This window comes from Dermochelys coriacea, chromosome 14 (assembly GCF_009764565.3).
Source record: "Dermochelys coriacea isolate rDerCor1 chromosome 14, rDerCor1.pri.v4, whole genome shotgun sequence".
Classification (NCBI taxonomy): domain Eukaryota; kingdom Metazoa; phylum Chordata; order Testudines; family Dermochelyidae; genus Dermochelys; species Dermochelys coriacea.
The window spans coordinates 11,667,108-11,684,586 of NC_050081.1; the positions used below are offsets into that span (position 1 = coordinate 11,667,108).

Sequence of the window (17,479 nt, forward strand, 5' to 3'; positions counted from 1 at the left end):
TTAGCACTCTTCCACTAAGGACAAAATAATTAACTAATCATGTTTCATGTAATTTCAATGATAGTTGATGTCTCTAAGAAAGAAATCTAAAATACATTCATTGGAGTAATTTGCTACTAGTTGGATTTTTACTAAATTAAACTTCCTTTCCTGATTTATGTGGAACAGCTTTTCTCATTTCACTGTTATAAAACAAAGGTATCAGAGACCCCTGGTCATTTTTAGAATTGTTTGTGAACCATTACATTATACATGCTCACTTCCATAAGTAAGAGGACTATTATTGGCCAAGCATTCATTTTTATAGGCATGTTCCTTGCATTAAATTAAACTAATTGCTCCATGGCTACTGAGCAAGGGATAAGTGATTGCAAGAGATCAGATCTCAGTAGTATTGTGAAGTTGGAATGGAGAAGTATGCATTTGTTCAGAATCTCATCTACAAATTATCCAAAATTTTGATCATAGGGCAGATCCTCTCCTTAACCACTTTCTTCCCTCTTAAGCTAGTATCACCTCATTTCTCTTCCAGTCCTTGCTCCTAAATTTCATGGTAATGTTGGCTCCAGCTGTTGCATGTTTGTGTGTGTATTCTTGCTGAAGCTACAATATTGTACTGCTTTAATGGGAACAGCATGAGTACCTAGACAGAGAGTCATTCTATCCCATCTCTGATATTTAAAATAAGGACCCCCGTTGGGACCAGGTTCCAACATGACACTTTGGTTTCATTTTACTTTGAATGGCATTTTAGAAGTTATTAGTCAGGATTAAAATTGTTGCAAATTACAAGACACATTTATTAACACACCAGAGAAATTCAGGCAATATGGGGCATCAGGAATTGAGGACACTCCCAGTGCTTAAATCCTCCTCTGACGTACCATCTGCCCCCTTCCTTGAGGCCTTTTGCTTGGGGGGGGGGGGGAAGGAGGAGGGCAGAATGGGAGGAAAATGGGCAGGGACGGGGTGGAATCAGGGGAGCACATCCCCTACCACTCCTACCCTCCTAGAGCCACTCTCCCCATCCCCATGACAGGGAGCCCCTTTAAAGGGAATAGTAGAGGTATCGGAGGTCAGAGGAGTCAATGGGCCCCTGACTTCATGATAGCAGGGACCTGCCAGGGGCCCAGAGCCATCTCAGAGGTATAGATCCTCCATTCAAGTGGTCCTGGCATCCTACATACAGAATTTAGGGTTAGGTCCAAAGGCCTATTACTTGGAGGCTGACATATAGTATAGTTGGATAGATTAACAATATTGCTGGTTGGGTTTCATGAAGTTGACAGATTTCCACTTAATGCATCCAATGAAGTGAGCTGTAGCTCACGAAAGCTTATGCTCTAATAAATTTGTTAGTCTCTAAGGTGCCACAAGTACTCCTTTTCTTTTTGCGAATACAGACTAACACGGCTGCTACTCTGAAACCTGTCATTATTCAAGGCACTGAATTTACCATATAGAGTGGAAATCTGTCAACTTCATGAAAAAACTCGCACAGATACAGACAGACATCATCTTCCTCTCCAAATGCAAACAGATGGACATCATACCGAAAGGACTGAAGGTAAAAAATCCATTACAATCTACATACCACACAGACTATGCTGACAGCTTGTGCCACACACTCTCAAAGAAACTGCGGAACCACCTGATCAACATCCTCTACAGCAAACAGGGAAAGATTAAGAATGAGCTCTCAAAACTGGATACTTTCATAAAGAACCAACCTTCCACACAAACTTCCTCGTGGCTGGACTTTACAAAAACTAGACAAGCCATTTACAAATCACGCTTTGCTTCTCTACAAAAGAAAAAGGACACTAAGCTATCTAAACTACTATATGCCACAAGGGGCCACAACAATGGTTCCCGTAACCCACCCAGCAATATGTTAATCTATCCAACTATACTCTTAGCCCAGCAGAAGAATCTGTCCTATCTCGGGGCCTCTCCTTTTGCCCCTCCCCCCCACGAACATGATACAGTTCTGTGGTGAGCTAGAATCCTATTTTCGACGTCTCAGACTCAAGGAATATTTCCAACACCTCTGACCAACATATTAACCCACAGAGACCTTCCTGCCAACACTACAAAAAGAAGGATTCTGGGTGGACTCCTCCTGAAGGTCGAAACAGCAGCCTGGATTTCTACATAGACTGCTTCCGCCAACGTGCACGAGCTGAAATTGTGGAAAAGCAGCATCGCTTACCCCATAACCTCAGCCATGCAGAACACAGTGCCATCCACAGCCTCAGAAACAACTCTGACATCATAATCAAAAAGGCTGACAAAGGAGGTGCTGTCGTCATCATGAATAGGTCGGAGTATGAACAAGAGGCTACTAGGCTCTCCAACACCACTTTCTACAAGCCATTACCCTCTGATCCCACTGAGAGTTACCAAAAGAAACTACAGCATTTGCTCAAGAAACTCCCTGAAAAAGCACAAGAACAAATCCGCACAGACACACCCTGGAGCCCCGACCTGGGGTATTCTATCTGCTACCCAAGATCCAAACCTGGAAATCCTGGACGCCCCATCATCTCAGGCATTGGCACCCTGACAGCAGGATTGTCTGGCTATGTAGACTCCCTCCTCAGGCCCTTCGTTACCAGCACTCCCAGCTATCTTCGAGACACCACTGACTTCCTGAGGAAACTACAGTCCATTGGTGATCTTCCTAAAAACACCATCCTAGCCACTATGGATGTAGAAGCCCTCTACACCAACATTCCACACAAAGATGGACTACAAGCCGTCAGGAACAGTATCCCCAATACTGTTACGGCTAACCTGGTGGCAGAACTTTGTGACTTTGTCTGACCCATAACTATTTCACATTTGGTGACAATGTATACCTTCAAATCAGCGGCACTGCGATGGGTACCCGCATGGCCCCACAGTATGCCAACATTTTTATGGCTGACTTAGAACAACGCTTCCTCAGCTCTCGTCCCCTAATGCCCCTACTCTATTTGCGCTACATTGATGACATCTTCATCATCTGGACCCATGGAAAAGAAGCTCTTGAGGAATTCCACCATGATTTCAACAATTTCCATCCCACCATCAACCTCAGCCTGGACCAGTCCACACAAGAGATCCACTTCCTGGACACTACGGTGCTAATAAGCGATGGTCACATAAACACCACCCTATATCGGAAACCTACTGACCGCTATTCCTACCTACATGCCTCTAGCTTTCATCCAGATCATACCACTCGATCCATTGTCTACAGCCAAGCGCTACGATATAACCGCATTTGCTCCAACCCCTCAGACAGAGACAAACACCTACAAGATCTCTATCATGCATTCCTACAACTACAATACCCACCTGCTGAAGTGAAGAAACAGATTGACAGAGCCAGAAGAGTACCCAGAAGTCACCTACTACAGGACAGGCCCAACAAAGAAAACAACAGAACGCCACTAGCCGTCACCTTCAGCCCCCAACTAAAACCTCCAAAATCTCCAACGCATCATCAAGGATCTACAACCTATCCTGAAGGACGACCCATCACTCTCACAGATCTTGGGAGACAGACCAGTCCTTGCTTACAGACAGCCCCCCAATCTGAAGCAAATACTCACCAGCAACCACACAACAGAACCACTAACCCAGGAACCTATCCTTGCAACAAAGCCCGTTGCCAACTCTGTCCACATATCTATTCAGGGGATACCATCATAGGGCCCAATCACATCAGCCACACTATCAGAGGCTCGTTCACCTGCGCATCTACCAATGTGATATATGCCATCATGTGCCAGCAATGCCCCTCTGCCACGTACATTGGCCAAACTGGACAGTCTCTACGTAAAAGAATGAATGGACACAAATCAGACGTCAAGAATTATAACATTCAAAAACCAGTTGGGGAACACTTCAATCTCTCTGGTCACTCGATCACAGACCTAAGAGTGGCTATACTTCAACAAAAAAGCTTCAAAAACAGACTCCAACGAGAGACTGCTGAATTGGAATTAATTTGCAAACTGGATACAATTAACTTAGGCTTGAATAGAGACTGGGAATGGATGAGTCATTACACAAAGTAAAACTATTTCCCCATGGTATTTCTCCCTCCCACCCCACCCCCCACTGTTCCTCTGATATTCTTGTTAACTGCTGGAATTAGCCTACCTTGCTTGTCACCATGAAAGGTTTTCCTCCTTTCCCCCTGCTGCTGCTGGTGATGGCTTATCTTAAGTGATCACTCTCCTTACAGTGTGTATGATAAACCCATTGTTTCATGTGTTCTCTGTGTGTGTGTGTGTGTGTGTGTGTATATAAATCTCTCCTCTGCTTTTTCCACCAAATGCATCCGATGAAGTGAGCTGTAGCTCACGAAAGCTTATGCTCTAATAAATTTGTTAGTCTCTAAGGTGCCACAAGTACTCCTTTTCTTTTTGTGAATCCATTTTGCTTTCATTTGAAGATCATCCCTTCAGAAGCAGTAGACTGTTGCCAAGATACAATGCACTTGCAATGCTGTGGCAAGGCACAGCTATTCCAAGTAGATTCACTAATCAGTTCATCACCCGTTTTTATTGCACAGTTTTCATGTATTTTTTTTAAACAATGTTTATCTTGGAATCAGCACAGGATGTATAGGATTTGCTGAACAGAGTAGTATATTTTTGATTTAAAGTTTTTTAATTTTATACAGCAAAGATTTGTTTTCCCAGGCTCTATTTTAATACTTCAACAACACTATTATTTGCTTAAAAATATACTTCAACAATCTCTTATTTTCACTACAGAACACTCCCAAGTGAGTAGAGAATATATGGTATGAAAATAAAATTGCTTTTAGAAGATTTTCAAGATTTCTTTTATGCATTCCTTATAGAGGCAAAGGATGGTCGGGGGTTAAGGTATTCTAAACTGTGACCTTGGTTCCTTCCCAGCTCCACTACAGTCTTCCTGGATGATCTTTGTGCATCAGTTCCCCATCGGTAAAATGGAGACAGTATTTCCCTACCTCACAGGGACATTGTCTGGCTAGAGTCATTAATGCATAGGAGATGCTCAATCACCACGCTGATGAGCGCCATAGAAAAGCCAAATTTCCATTTGCTTTGCCTTCAAAATCAGAATCTTAAAGGGCACAAATTGTTATCTTTCCTACTATCTTAACTACTTTTAGGTACCCATTAGGAATTAAAGATTATGAGATGCTCAGATACTTTGAGGTCAGGAAGTGCTAGTGTCCCCGTTTTATGGATGGAGAACTGAGGGACAGAGACAAGTTGACATGTCCAAGATTACAGAAGTTTGTAGCAGAGTAGGGAGTTAAACTTGGATCTCCCTTGCCCCAAGCTAATATCCTAGCCCTGGCAGTTCTTTCCTCTTCTCATAGGTGGACTCAAGGGTGCATGATGTCTTTTGATCTTGTTGAAATCTGAAAAAAAAAGCACACTGGGCCCACATTCTCCCTTGTGCTAGTACTACATTGTGTCAAACTGCCCGCGCATAGTAGATCTCAGGCTTGGTAGCCAGGCCCAAGAGGGTCACAGCAGTATAATGTTCCTATGCCATCCTTATGTCTTCATAAGGGGTATGGGGCCACCACCATAGCCTGAAGATCCCTACCTGTTGTGATGACCTTTTGGGGACATCAGCATCTGTCATAATTTAGAACCACCTTCAGACTTTACCTTGCACTGAGAAACCACCCAAAACACAATCATCCCAGGATTGGGAGAGTACAAAGAGTTCATAAACCTCACTCTCCTTGAGTTATATTGTATTATCCTTGGCCACAGCAGGTAATTGGGAATCTCCATTTGGATTATGCACTGAAATCCATAAGGAATGGAGGAGACAAAATAGTAAATTAAATGATCTACTGGTAACAGGAAACAGATTCCTTTATGTGCGTCTTCAAGGAGGAAATATATACCAACCATCAATTCAAATGAGATTAAATACCAGCCATCCACTATATAAATAGTCTGTGTGGTTTTTTTTTTTGTTTGTTTTTTTAAAAACACCAGGCAGGTAGGGATGACCTTTTGTAAGTAATTTACATTATAATTGTCTTGTTGTCAATCCCTTCATTTCCATTCTATGTCAGTCTTTGGCTTTCCAGTGCAATTTCTATTTTAACCTAAAAGTTCCCCGATTTATACAACTTGGAGATGACTCTGGATGAACTTTTTGCCATGGTGCAGCTACTTTTCCATTTATCTACCATGGCCATCACTATAGTATATAGATGCTGTCATCCGTCTCTGCAGGAAAATTTGAATTAGAAATGGGCTAGAGGGTTATGGGGTGATATTAAATCTTGCCGTTATGGGTCAGGCCTGGCTGCCGCCTCACATTCAGAATAAATGTGAAGAAGCCATTCTAATCACATGGCTCAAACAATAGCAGTAGCACCCCAAAACACAGGCACATGGAAAAGCTCAGTAGAAGCTCAATCAAGTGGCCAAAGGGGTTTCAAATGTAAGTACTAGGGCTCTGGTTTGGAGGAACTGTTTTTGGTCTGGGTTTGCCCACGAGATAGACAATGGAAGCAGAAGCAACACAGGACAAGGTGAGGCATGACAAAGAGAAGCAGAAGGAAAGCCAAACATGCATAGCCTCAATAGTCTGGCATAAAGAGCTTGTGCTGCAAAGAAGGAAGCTGCCTCCTGCATTCAGAGAAGCAAGACTTTCTATATACCTTGTAAATAAACAAGACTGCATGAAAGAAAACAGACTCCATCATTGATTTCTACTCCCAACTAGAAAAACCTGAGGGCCCTGAACTTTGACTAGCCACCCGGGTCAAAAGGGGGGAACAGTGGTTTAGTCAGGGTTGAAACAGATCTCCAAAGCTTCAGGCTTCCCTACTATGGAGGTGCTTGCTAACTTAGAGGTGATGGGTCTGCCTATTCCATCACTGGGAAGTTGCCACTTTTGGAAACAAAATTGAAATTCTCTAAACACTCTCTCTGGAGACTCCATTCCCTAACCGTAAAATAGGGATAATACTTTCTCCCACCCTGTGTCTTTTTTCCTCTACTTAGACTGTAAGCCGTTTGGGACACAGACTGCAACACTGTGTTGGAGTACATTGGGGGCACAGTATTTGTTGGAGCCTCTACACTCTCCTGTAATAAAAACAGTCTACCAATTTTCTGCACCAATTGTTGTAAACTACATGTCATTTTCTCTCATATTACACCTCATATTAAATGGATTCAGTGAATATTCAGGTTTCAGAGTAGCAGCCGTGTTAGTCTGTATTCGCAAAAAGAAAAGGAGGACTTGTGGCACCTTAGAGATTAACAAATTTATTAGAGCATAAGCTTTATGCATCCGATGAAGTGAGCTGTAGCTCACGAAAGCTTATGCTCTAATAAATTTGTTAGTCTCTAAGGTGCCACAAGTACTCCTTTTCTTTTTAGTGAATATTCAGTGAATCAAATGAAAAACCCACTTTTGTCAGGTTTTTTTCCATAAGAATATTGCTGCTATAACATAGATATCATTAACCCAGTCAAGCTGCTTCCACGGTTATTACTCCTAGTTCGCTATTCTTCATAATCATTGCCTGGCATATTTTATGGTTGTGTACGAGTCCCACATAACAATGTCTTAATGTAATGGACTTAAAGCAAAGAGAACCTTCAATCGATGGCACAGTCAACATTGCCTGTCTTGCAATGTCCACAGGGAGGTAGCTGACAATTTCTAACTGCCTGTTTACCCTAACAAAATATAAAACCTTATCCTTGAAAGTTCAGAATCCATATGTATATTTAAAATGATCAAATTATTGGGGAGCTAGGAATTTATGAGGGAACTATATACACTCCTAACACTCATTCCCACCTGATTTCCCATTAGAGATGGGAACAGACGTAAGAGGATATTTGCAGAAAGGTCCTACTGAATTGAGAAGATACTATACTAATAAGAACCCTATTGTATTTCTGAAGTTATCCTGAAAAAAACAATTTAATAGCTATTATTAACCTCCTGTGAGGTGTCATAATTTAATGTCCCATAATTCCAAAGATGAGACCATTCTCAATTCAGTTCTATAGGATGAAGAATGGGTATTTATTAGTTGTTGGACCTGGAGTCTCTTCTGTGCTTAGTTTCTGTTCCTCGACACCTTTGCTGGGGTTGTAGGAAGTGAAGGACATGAGTCTGTAACAGCTCCCTGGTTTTCAGACCCAATACAGTTTAGAGAAATCTGGAGACTCTTCCAACTTCTGCCAGCTGGCAATAATTCCCAAGAGACAACTGGCCAGCTGGGAGTAGCTGAATTGCACCTTGCTCTGACCACGCACCACCCCATGGCATGCTGCAAGTTGTGTCACAAACTGGCTATGCCAGCTCAATGCCTGCTGAGGATTCTCTCTGAACAGCCAGTCTCTGTAACAGCACAAAAGGGGCAAAGCAGGTCAGAGACTCCAATCCATCATTCTCAAATAAATTCTAGCGGCTTTTTCTAGGGCTACTTTGGTGCCACTCCAGCAATGGAAACCAACCTGAGGTTGGTTTATAAGGAAGAGGAAGCAAAGAACTTTTCTTCTCTTCCTTCCCTTTAGTTCCTTCCTCTGTTCCATGTTTTTCATTCACTCAGGATGCCTTTTAAACTCGGGCCTTTGTCTGATTTCTGCTGCAGCCAAGCTGCTGTTCAGCATCCTACAGGACAACGCTGATTCAGCTCTCGGAGGGACAGGGCAAAGAGATTGACTTAACTGACAAAAAAAATGGGTGTGCCCTTTGACCAGAAAAAATTATCAGGTGCATAGTTGTCTACACATACGCTTGCCGGATCCCGCCCTACCACATCTCAAAGGCAGACAGTCATAATAAATAATAATAAAAGAGTACAGAGTACGTAAATTTTAAAAATGCAAACAGAAGAGACCTATTAGCAGTAGGCCACCTCTATGCTCCTATTAGATGTTTTGTATCTGCAGGAGTTGAGAGTCATCTGGGTTGAGGCACGGGCCCCTTCAACCTTCATGCCACATCTCACTGGTAGCCTGGCGCCACTGGATTTTATGAGAGTTATTTCTGCTCCAAGCCAGAAAGTGCAGTGTGAATATTAAAACATTAAGCTCCCAGCTCTGCAAGCCTCACTTGCTTTGTGTGGTACTTTGCTCTGCTGATAAACTCATTGATTTCACCAGGATTATTTGTAGAACAAGGTACTACTCAGTATGAGCAAGGTTGGCTGAACCGGGACCTTAAATAAGGAATTGTAGTTTTTCAAACCTCAGGGTTTGGGTTGGATTTCTGATCTGAGCAAAGCTTTCAGTTGCTTCTCATGTTATTCAAACAGATGGCCTGCCCTTACTGTATTTGCTGTTTTATTCTGCAGATGATTCTCCCATCATTTCAGCAAATCCAGAGATCTAGCCTTGGAGATTTTTGATGCCTTCCCCCCCCACCCCCAGTTTCCATGCAACTTCATTCAGTTGGACCCAATTTAATTGATAATCCTGGATAACAGACGCTCCAGTCTCAGCTCCCGACATTGAGACAACACTCCTCTCCCCCCCCCACACACTTTGAAAACCTACAATTCCTTATTTTAGGTCCCAGTTCGGCCAGTCTGGCTCATACGGAGTAGTACCTTGTTCTACAAATAAGCTCATTGATTTTCACCAGGATTACCAGCAGAGCAAGATCCTACACAAAGCTTTCCATACGAATATCTCCACGTTCTTTAACAAAACTGATCTTAGGTACTTATATAGTCCCCGTTACCAATTCAATTTTTTTTTATCATCATGCATCACGTGTCTATTTATCACAGCTACATTTAGTGTTTGAGCATACTCACAATCTTTAACGTGTGAGGAAAAACACCACCCAAGCAAGATAGGGGCATTGCTATTATCCCTATTTTATGGAGGGGTAACGGAGGCATAGAGAGACCTAGTCATTTACCCATTGTCACAAAGGGAAATGAACCGAGGTCTCCCCTGCCCCACACTAGTGCCCTATCCACTGGGCTGTTCTTCCTCACAAGTGTAAACTTTGCTATCCCTATTATTTTAGCTGGAATAAATGACACACAGAACAGTCCACAGCCCAATTGTCAGAGGAGCTTAGCACCTCAGCTCAAACAGATTACTCACCATTAGTAGAGGGAGGAATGGAACACAGACTATCCAGTCCTCCACTCAGTCTATCATACCTCAGCTGTGGAGTTGCACAGCTGGTAAAGGAATGTGGTACGCATAGCTATTTGTTTTCCCAATAACAGACTTTTTGCTCTCACTTTTATATATCATACTGCACTTTAGACCCATCCCATTAAAGAGGCATTGAATTCCTTTATACCTACTTGCTCATTATGCTGAAGTCATACAATTTATTTCCTTCACTTTATCACCTCTCGTATATATAGCCTGTAAACAAACAAGGTTTGCAATAGAAATTTTAGGAACATGTAAATCAGTTGGAAACATTAATATATGGGTACCACAAATGCCTTTTATTTAACTGGAGGACCTGCTAGCTTCACTGGAGGGTTGTATGAAATCTTAGCAGGTAGCACAAATGCCCAGAATCTGAGAGGCTAATCAAACTACTGCTTCAGAACACTGACAGAGCTTTGACTCCTGGTATACCTGAAGACTTTGCCTTCTCATTAATCTTTCGCTGTTGACAGAGCATTTCCATTGGGTCTCAGAGTCATCCTCTCTGAGCACAGGCTTGGCAAAAGCAAGAATATTCTCTTTTTAAAAAGCTTTTCCCCTGTTGCCCCCTTAAACTTAATGGCTTTGGAAATCTGCTTCTAGGTTTATTTTCATCACAGCAAAATCAGCTGTATTTGTGGAACGATACCAAGCAAGCTGCATGCTAATTATTTTGATAATAGACTCAAGGTCATAAGATTTCTGACAATAGCAACTGTAGCTCCATACTAGAGGGACTCTGCTTTTCCACGTATAAAAAAAATAAGTCACATTAAAAAAAGCTCTGCTAGAAAGGCATTGAAATAATTAGCATGCAGCAAACATGGAGAGGGGGAAAAGTTCTTTAGTGCAGTAATGCATACTCCTTTCCTGAGCCTCATCACTGCAGTTCGTGCGTTGAATATGAATTGGGCACTTAAGGTCCAATTATTAAAAAAGGTGAGGTATTAGAGAAATTAGAAATGTACAGCCTATACTTTCTGGCTAAGATATTGAGTATGATTTTATAAGCAGAATAGGTTATTATTGATTTGTAATGTGGCAGTGGCAAAAGGTCTCACTCAGGATCAGGAATCCAATACTAGGTGCTATAAAAACATAAAGACATGCTTCTTGCAGCAGGTATGAGGGGAGGATTATGAGCCACAAAATTCAATGTTCACACATAAAAGGGAAATGTACGTTGGGTGGAATAAACTCATAGGTTCTAAATAACTATAACTGCCCCGAGAAGGGGTCTATGCACATCATTGTGGCCAGCCCAATGAGAACCTCTGTCCAATGCCAAAGACATACACTAAGCAAACAAAATGTTAGCGTTAGAGCTGGGCAAAGCATTTTTTTTACGGGGGGGAGGGGGTGGGGGGGAATGTAGATTCCGGTCAATTATTTCGGTCAAAATGAAAAACAAAACAAAAAAAAAAACAATAAAACCACCACTCAGAAAGTTGAATGAAATGTTTCAATTCAATGGGGGCTAGATTCACAAGTGTTTAGGGTCCATTTACAAAACCAAACAGGTGGCACCTGCCTTAAACCTAATAGTACAGTGGACCAACGTGTTCCAGGTGCAGGCCCTAACCACTGGGCTACAGAGTCATGCTCTCCCCCCACAGTGACTATTCAAATATTTTATACAAAGCAGAGAAGCTTCAACAGAAGAGTGAGAGAGAGACCCAGAATACCCAATATCTCAGTGGTTAGGACATTCACCAGGGTGGGGAGACACCTACATTCAAGTCCCTGCTCCAGAAAGATTTGAACCTAGATGTCCAGCGTCCTTAGGGAGCTCCCTGACCCACTGGGCTACTAGCAGGAGGGACAGGGAACCCTGACCACGTCATTGCTGTGAATCTAGGCCTTCATTTCCTTGGATTTTGTTAAAAAAAAAGTTTACAAATACCCCACACAAAAGGTTTCATTTTGGGTCAAGGGGAACCATCTGGCACAAAACAAGTTTCCTCAACCTTCTCAATTAGCTGAAAATTGAAAACAATTTCCATTTCAGTTCAGGCTAAACTGATTTTTTTTTTAAATTGCCAGCAAACTGACAAGTCAATTATTCACACAGCTCCAGTTAGGATGTAGAAAGAATGGATGGAAAATAGTAAAATATTATACATGGATGGTATGGCTCACATGAAACACTATACTAAACTGGAGTCAGCCCATCAGAAAACAAAACTATAGCAGGAATAGGTATCCCAGGTTACAGTATGTGATCAAATTGATGAGAGACACAGAAAGGCTTTTATGTGAGGACAAGGATCATAAGATAAAATAGGGAAGAGTGACAATGAACTTTGTTCCTCCATAAAAAGACAAATATTCATCACAATTAAAACTGTCTTTGGTCTCTAGATCTGGCTTGCAAACATGGTAGAACATCACACACAGTCTTTGCTATCCATAAAGTTGATGCTTTGCTGTAGCCTATGTTCTAGGTTCAAAGGTTATTTCCTTGGTCTTTTCTCATTGGAGGTCAGATATTTCTTCCAGCTCCTTTTGCTGTTGCTGTTCACCATTCACTCATGCTTTGCAACATGGGAGTTGAGGGTAAATGATGTCACCAGGATTCTTAAAGAGACGCTGTTGTGTTTCCAGGACACCACTGCTGGCTGGCACACTAAAGTGAGTCAACTTCTATCAAACTGAGCTTGTACTGATAGTATTTGATAGCCAATAGCTGATCAGGAGATTTCCTGCCTCCTGTCCCCAAACAAACCAAAATAAATATAATGATTAGTCACATGAGGATCAGGCTCTGTACATCATGGCCATTTCTACAGTATTTTCTAGTTATTCCCTTCGTTAGGCCTTGAGACATTTACAGATTCCACTAATTTCGGGAAGATACTATCTAGTAACAAAGGCACACATGGAACATTAAGGCTGACCACAATACAGAATAGTTTAGGATGTGCACAGCCAGATTCTTAGGATGGGTTACAGCCCCTATGCACCACTCAGGTGACAGAAAGGGGCCATAATCCAGCCACCAATCACCAGTAGAGAATTCTCCAGGTGAAGGTCATCTCTGGTATAGCCTAGTGGGATTGAACATTGGACTGCTGCTCAGGAGACCTGGTGTTTATTGCTAGCTTGCCACGACCTGCTCAGTGATCTTGGGCAAGTCACTTCCCCCCCTTTTCCCTCCCCTGGGACCCCCATGCCCACCCCCCCCCCCCCTCCTGGCCGCAGTGTCCCCATCTGTAAGTTAGGCAGAGATACTGACATCCTTTGTAAACACTTTGAGACTACCATGAAAAGTACTATATAAAAGAGAGAATTATATTAAGTACAACATTTACCTCATAGGTTCTTTGGGGACTGGGCTATCTGACCTTGTACAGCAACCAGGACAATAGAGCCTTGATCTGAAAGGAGGCTCCTATGCATTGCAATAATACAAATAAATGGGCAATTCTTAAGGTACCGTTTACACTTTTCTACAAAAGAAACATTTTACCTCTTCTCTGATTTGCTATTTGTATTTAAAAAAGTCAACAAATCTGAATGAAACCCAAAGGTGAGTAGTCAGAGCTGGTGCACTCAAGAGCAGTGGTGGATTATGCTCTTTCACCAATCTCTTAATCGATTCCTACCGAGGACATATGATCAAGTTAATTCTTTACTTAACAAAGAATGTTTTTTCCCGTACACAGTCTAATTTTTTAATGTAAACACTGAGTTGCTTACCTGAATCCCACCACAAGCTAGTGCAGTATACAGCATCACTGTCTAAACCAGTCAGTCCTGAGCATAAATTTGTATGCAAAAATTGTATAGTTCCTGTAAGCAACTTTATTCATAACTCCTGTTATGAATAAAGCCCTAGGACAGAAATCAGTCCTCCAAGCAAAGCCTATGTGCAAGCTACTAAATTGAAAAGAAATCTGTCAGATGGAAGTGCTGATCTGGGACCTTTCATGTGGGTTCTGTTGCCAAGGAAACCACTTCCTTTCTGTCTGTTAAAAGCAACTGTTTCATTTGGAGCCTAGCTCTCAGGTATTCCTCAATATGCCAGAACATTAGAGAATAAGGAAAAACAGCTGGGAATGTCTTAGGGAAAGGGAAAAAAAAAGAAAATGAGGACTTCAAGAAATTGGCGTTTCCTAAAAAAAAAAAGCAGGGAAAGGACCCCTATTTCTGTGAAGCTTAAAGATCTTGGTCATGAACTGATTGTGAAATAACTCTCCCTTTTATTTCCAAAGACTAAAGCAAAGGATCATGGAGACAACTTTGTGCCTACTTTACTTTTAAATAAATCTAGTGAAATTTCTAAACACGTCATTTCAAATGAAGTCAAAACCTGTCATTTAGAAAATATCAAAATGAAATGTTTTGACTTTTGAAAGTTTTCCTTTATCCCAAAATGAAATTAGTTGAATTCAGACTGAATTCACATAGTTTAAATTCACCCACAACTGCATTTTTCTGAGTCACCTATTCATCTGATAAATTTTGCCCATCTCTAGTCTTTCATAGAGCAACCACAGAGAAAAAAAACATTAAGAATAGGAAAATATTTCTGTACACCCACACAGATTGTCAGGGGATCTCAGGAGCACATGAAGTACCTGAAACTACTTTTTAAAATTCATTTTGAAATTGACTACATTTCAAGTCAACAGCAAACAGTATTTTTCTTAAGGACATATTTTATCTGAGAGAGATAATAAATACACACGCCCCTCACCCAAAGGGTGCAAGGAAAGCAGCCCTTTCACTGAAGAAATAACTCTTCATAAACCAACCTCCTGGGTTTCAATTTCAGCCAATGACAGACCACCTCAAATAAAGTGAGGTTCCAGAGCACCAAATGTTAATCCACTGATTTCTATTACCCGACAGGAATCACAAGTGAAGGTTGGGATAAGGGTCACCTACCATATCCAAAAAGAAATCCTGAGCTTCGATGCTCAATCATAGTCAAGTGACTTTTCAGCCAATTACAGTTAAGGATCTGTTCAGCCCACTTTATAAAGAAATATAGCTAATGTCCTTGAAGGGGAATGTAAATGTTATACTTAATCTATGCAACCATTTTGGCAGTTTTTAATCTTTGGAATGGAAATATCTGTAGTACATTCTGAAATATACTAAATCAGTCCTTTGAGCTAATCATTTTTAATTTTTAACTTTTTATTTTATCATTAACATACAAGAACTTTCCATATACATATTAACAATCCTATTAATAGCCTGTATTCGTTAAATCCAAAAAAGGCCCATGTGTTTGGTCAACTTATCAACTGTGTATTCATTTTTGTTCAAACTGCTTGATCCTGATTTATAAGGATGTCTGTCATTTTAGCTATTGAAAGGATTTCCCATACTTTATTTCTTCCTATCACTAAAATTGAGCTAAGAATTTTTAATACCAATTTCCTATATATCATCATTTGAAAGTTGCATTGCAGAGATTCTTTTCTAAGGAGGAGGACAGGCCACAGTAACCAGACAGGTTAGCCCATCACATTACAATCTGAGATTTCACAATATTTTCCATTATGCTTTGGTACAAAACCTAGATCTTTGAAACTTTTCAAAAAATTTCAATTTTCAACTGAATGAAATTTTTCAGTGAGAAAATATTTCACTGGCAGATTTACAACCAACTCTAGCAGTAAATAATCCATGGATCTGCACCCTGTTGAACAATTGCTCATGAAGAGGGATGGGGAACATGAGACCAGAAACTAACAAACTACACTGTCATTAGAACCAGGAAAAATTCTTCAGACAAATCCTTTATTCACTGAAAAATGCAGTTTCTGGTTCATCAAAACTAACCCTGAATTCAGGGCATATTCAATGAATAATTTCAGTCAAAAAATTATTATTAATTTTTTTTAAATGTCTAAATGAAGCATTTCAACATTTTCAAAATGAAGTGTTAAGTTTTCATTGAAAAATGTTTTGTTTAGAAATTTAGCTGGATTTAATAATAAAAGGTTAAAAAACCCACCTAAAATGTACCCTTCTAAATAGAAGAATCAGTTTTCGCTCAACTCTGTCGCTATTAAATCCAGTACCTCATTTACAAAACTGAATTAATAAAGCTATATCCTCAAAGATGACGCAGACACATAATAGGTGACTGTTCTTTCCTCCCCAACAGAATAAACAAAGTGTTCACTACAAATAGATGAATGAGGAAATTAAGATGAATGAAACTCATGGCTTTCATTTAATTATTTTAGTATTTATTGATGCTTAGGATGCTTGCTCCTGCTGAACAAAAAATGGATATTTCTTTGGTTTTGGTATGATCCTAAAAAAAAAATGCAGTAAAATCTACTATGCTTGACGGGAAGTACAGTATAGAATAATTTATTTATAGTACCAGTTAAAGCCACTATAATTAATTGCCTGTTGCTTCCATAATAAACACGGTCTTTCACAAGGTTAGAATGAGTCAAATTGTTGCTGCATGCTGAAAATTGATACACAATTGTACAGGCTATCCAACTCTGAATTCAATTCTGGGCTTATAATATTGGAAATTAGGAGCAACTCCTGTTAAATCAATAGTGTCTCAAGTTAAACCATTTGAGGACTAGATTATGAAGATATATAAATATCTTAATAGAGTACCACTAAGTTAAGTGGGAGTACTTGTATGTGCAAAGTTACTCACAGGTTTAAATGTTTGCAGGGAGCACAGAATCAGACCTAAAGGCTCAGTGGTCAGGTCTAGCTGAGCTGTGCATGTCAGAGGAGGTGGGGGTGGGAAGGTTAAGATGGCCTTATGAAACCATTGTGCCCCCCGGATCCTGGAGTTGGCTGTTTTGACTTTCAGAGAAACACTAAGTTATGGCCAAGTAAAAAATTCCCAAGGGGCTGGGGATAATGAGACCTGAGCAGCACTGCAACCAGGCCTTTTAATACCCAACACCACCTCTACACTGAGGGAAATGGTGGCAGAGGGCTAATTATGATAACTGGTCCTGTGACGGATTCCCCCACATAAGGAGAATGTTCACCTGACCACTTAGGTCAGTTTTAAATCTGAAGTACATCCTTCTTTCCAAATGTCTGCAGATCTTTATCTAGTATTTCATTTACTTAGCACCTTGTCAACAATTTCAAGCGCCTGGACCTACATGATGCATGACCTCTTAGTATCCTGCAGTGTTACTATGTAGCAGGAATTACAAAGGGGCAGGGGCATCCTAAACTTCACAAGGTCCTAGCTCTCAATTTAGCACCTAACTAAAACAGTGAACTATTCAGCTGGAAACCAAGCTCTGAATTATAATACTGATGGCATATCGTGTTAACTGCAGCTGCAAAGTCTTTCAGAG

The 17,479-nt window shown here is 40.8% G+C and overlaps 1 long non-coding RNA gene across 4 annotated transcripts in view; it reads right to left on the reverse strand.

Moving 5' to 3' along the window:
• Nucleotides 1–11,562: 11,562 nt before the first annotated feature.
• Nucleotides 11,563–17,479, reverse strand: part of LOC119842923 — a 36,235-nt gene continuing 30,318 nt past the window's right edge. For all 4 annotated transcript variants that reach the window (XR_005288841.2, XR_005288842.2, XR_005288840.2 and 1 more), the window contains one exon: nt 11,563–12,878. This is a non-coding gene — a long non-coding RNA (uncharacterized LOC119842923). The remainder of the gene's footprint in view (nt 12,879–17,479) is intronic.